The following is a 3,490-nucleotide window of genomic DNA, read 5'->3' as shown; positions in this document are numbered from 1 at the left end:
AAGACGTGGGTACGCTAAGGTTTTATGTGGTGGTGTTGGGTTTTTTTTTATTTCACTTTTAACAATTGTGTCTACCAAGGACCAAAAAACTACAGATGTCATCAAACACAATGTCTTCTGGTTGACCATTAATCTACTGGTTCACAGACAACAGCAACTAAATCTGCTGTTTATGTGGTAACTAGAAAACATGCAGAAATGGAAGATATATATCCTGTGGCTTTTCCATGAATTATGCGCATAATATTACACACTATTTGTATTGCTTTCCATAAGTGTGCTGCATCCAACTTCTCTTTGTTTCCTCTGTAATGAGATACAAAAACTTGGAAGTATAGAGTTGTGTATAGATCAAGACAGACATAAGAATGACTCACATACTCCTAATGCCCGTGAAGAACATCTTTATCTTTCCAAACAGAGACCTCAAAAGTGTAATCTAATAGACAGTGAGAAAAACCTGACCACCAGAAGAACTTTAATGATGAAGAACTCAAGTTGATATGAAATAACTGCAATCTTTGCACCTACAGGAAATCTATATCAATGCAAAATGGATACTGAATGAAAACTAACAAGCACTAGAACATTGTTAGGAAGTTGTAACTTAAGTTATTTTTCTAACTGTTTACCCGCTAAGTATTGTAGAGACCAAACAGCCCATGACTCCCTCAAAAACAAAACCAAAACCCAACAACTCTGCATTATATTGTCATCTGAAAATGGAATAAACTTCCTTAATACTAAATAATCAAAGTCCTTTTTCTTTTTTTTTTTTTTTTTCCCCCCAATACCTTAACCATTGCCTCCATTTTAACAAATACTCCATTATAAATCCTGCGTACTACAAATACAAATTGCACATGGGGCAGTGGATTGAGGCTTGGGAGGCTCAGGTTGCACCTGTAAAAGCTGTTCATAAGAAGGGTAGTGCAGCATTGGCACAGATTGCCTACTCCACGGTCTGGGAGAGACTGTGGGATCTCCATCTTTAGGAGTGCCGAAGACTCAGGTAGACAAAGGTATGGCTGATTGAGGGGTGGGGACAGTCCCACTCTGAGTGAGTCATTTGGCTAGATGATCTCCAGAGGTCCCTTCCAACCAGCATTTCTATGATTCTGTGTCTTGTAGGTCCCGTGCCTTGCCTGCCAACATGCCAGTGCAGTTGCTTTGTACACACCAGTGTCACTGAAAGGCACAAAGTGTCTACACAGTCCTGTGTTCTGACAAAGAGCCGGTAGCAAACCAAGCCCACATGAAAAATACTCAGCAAATGCATGGACTCTCAAACTCATAGGCATCCAAAATCAGGAACTGTAAAAAGCATTCAAACATATATCTGAAAGCATACGGCTGGACTCTCTGGGCTCACAAAACATTTCCCTAGAGCTCCACACTCATTATGCATTGAAGAGACAAGACTTTTAAATGAGACAGTTCAAACGGTAGGCAGATGATACTGACTAACTGCAAACTAGGCAGAAATAGAAAGGAATTAAAATAATTTTTCTTTAAGTTGACTACCGACAGCACATATGACATTACTGTAATATCCCCAAACGTTAATACTTTAGCTGAACTTTTAAGATAAATAATTCAACTAAATGTGGTCTTCTCACCGTGCAGCAACAGAAAAAGGGAATGGCAAAGCTGGAAACAATCAAATAATGTAATTAGTCATGCCAGCCATCTTTGGATCTGTTGTTAAGATTAACATTTCCATTAAGACAAAGCTTTCATTTCAAAGCAATTAATTTGAGAAGCTGTGCTATGAATCAAAAAATACCACTCAGAATTGTCAACACATAAAGCCACTAAAAAAATATAGCAAGATGTTGGAAGAACAGAAATAAAAAGATGATGTTTACATTAAAAATTCAGCCACATGCATTAGCCCCAACAACACCTCACATGTTCTGTGCTGGGATGCCCATGCTCCTCTCATATTTTATCCATGTCAGCACTCCTTCCTGACCCTGTATCTGGGTCAGCACTCCTTGCCCCAGCTTGATGCTCAGGCAACATCATTCCATGCCCTCCCTCTCCTTCATGGGCAGCCTCCCAGGCCTTTGTAGATTCCCATAGTCACTTGCATGACCCCAAATGCTGCTTTCCCTCAAACATGTGCACTGATCCACACATAGACAGGCATAGAATCATAGAATAATTTTGGTTGGAAAAGACCTCTAAGATCGAGTCCAGCCATTAACCTAACACTGGCACTAAACCATGTCCCTAAGAATTGCATCTATGCAGCTTTTAAACATCCCCAGGGATGGTGACTCCACCACTGCCCTGGGCAGCCTATTCCAATGCCTGACAACATTTTCTGTAGATAAGGTTTTCCTAATATCCAATCTAAACTTCTTCTGGCGCAACTTGAGGCCATTTCCTCTTGTCCTGTCACTTGCTACTTGGGAGAAGAGACCAACCCCCTCCATGCTACAACCTCCTTTCAGGTAGTTGTAGAGAGCGATCAGGTCTCCCCTCAGCCTCCTTTTCTCCAGGCTGAACAGCCCCAGTTCCCTCAGCTGCTCCTCGTCGTATGGTCTCTGCTCACCAGCTGCCAGTGCTGGAACCAGGCAACACCAGCAAGCGCAGGTGCCAGAGCCTCTGGGTGGCCAGAGACCTTCATCCCACATGCCTGTACCCTGCGTTTCTTACTCCTTAGGTTCAGCTGAGCTCAAACCAGAGCTGCAAAGGGGTCCCTGCCCAGGCTGGGCCAGCTCCACCAGGGGAAGGGTGAGCAGAGGCCACTTTGACTCTTAGAGGCATCACCCACTGAACTAGCTCAAATATAAGGAGAGAGGAAAGGAATTTTTTTTCAGATCAGCATTTTACAAATGTCAGTGTCTAAGTTTAGAGATATAGTTCATGTAGCTTCAAGCATATTTGGTATCTCTAGACTTACTGAAGTTAGCATTAATTTGCATATTGCTACATACATTTAAATGTTGCATGCTTTTATTCAAGAACCCAGTGTCAACACTAGGAGCTGAATTTCAGTTCTTCAGTAGTAAAATATTTGGCTAAGCAATTATAAGGATAGCATTTTCAGTTCTTATAATTTTCACTCCTCAGGTTTTGTAGAGATCAGCAAATTTACCATTTATTCTTGCAATGACTATAGAATTCTGCATAATTTTTTTTAATCCATTTTTACCGTAAAAGGAAGCAAGAACACTCTAGTAAACACCTCATGTGTTGCTAAGTTGCAAATATCTTAGATATCTAGCTTAGAATAAATTCCAAATGAAGCATACACTCTTAGAGCCAAAACAAAAGCCAATAGTACCTGTGAGAAAACTGATATAATATTTTACCGGTAGTAATTTCTAAATAATAGAAAGTGAGACTATAACTATTTATGTTGCTGTCACTTGCAGAAGTTCTAAATTTGACTTCAGGTGTCAGCTTCAAGTGATTATGAAGGAAAAACATATTGAGATGAGTTATGATAGTCAGAAAACCTAACAAGCATATATTTCCC

The sequence above is a fragment of the Nesoenas mayeri genome (genome assembly GCF_963082525.1).
Source record: "Nesoenas mayeri genome assembly, chromosome: 1".
In the NCBI taxonomy this organism is placed as follows: Eukaryota; Metazoa; Chordata; class Aves; order Columbiformes; family Columbidae; genus Nesoenas; species Nesoenas mayeri.
Note: the sequence above shows the minus strand (reverse complement) of the source record.